The following is an 806-nucleotide window of genomic DNA, read 5'->3' as shown; positions in this document are numbered from 1 at the left end:
ATTTGTACTTAAAATGACTATAAAAATAAACTGTTTAAATGTATATTTTAGATTTTTTGGTAACAGATTTAATTACTTACGTGGAATCTTGTTTTAAATTTTTAATTCTTAGATACAAAAATTGAACATTTTATAAATTTTTAAGTACAAAATAATTTTTCAAATTAAAATTTGATAAATTTTGTCAAAATTTGATCTTTAAATGCTTATAAAAAAAAATTGTGCCTATGTATTTTTAATATTTTTCAACTGATATTGTAACAATATATCAGGAGCTTTGTATTAAATTTATACACTTTTTGGCCCAACAGATAAAACTTTATTGATATTTATAGAAAAAAAAACTAAAAAAATGTAAAACTGAAAATGTCCGTAAACAGCTCAAAAAGAGTCAAAATATTTTCAAAATTGTATGGTGTATAGGAAATGCTTATATAAACATTCAATAAAAATTTCATGTATCTGAAGTTATTCGTTTTTGAATTAGAACAAAATAAGGAAATCGCTACATGAGAAATCGAGTGAATATCCAATGTTGTAAAAATTTGAATTTCAAACGATCATAAAAATTTAATATGACTTTCTTATAGATATTTTTTGTTTGATAAAGGTAGATAATATTATAAGGAATCTTGTATTACATTTTCATATCTTAGATTTAAAAAGAAAAATTTTTATGAATTTCTAACTCGAAATAATTTGCAAATTTTCTTGATTTTTCCATATTTTGTCATTTTTTGAACTTTAAATGCTTATAAAAAAAAACTGTGACTAACGATTTTTAATATTTTTCATCTGCCTTTGAA

The sequence above is a fragment of the Acyrthosiphon pisum genome, unplaced genomic scaffold (genome assembly GCF_005508785.2).
Source record: "Acyrthosiphon pisum isolate AL4f unplaced genomic scaffold, pea_aphid_22Mar2018_4r6ur Scaffold_197;HRSCAF=598, whole genome shotgun sequence".
NCBI lineage: Eukaryota > Metazoa > Arthropoda > Insecta > Hemiptera > Aphididae > Acyrthosiphon > Acyrthosiphon pisum.
Note: the sequence above shows the minus strand (reverse complement) of the source record.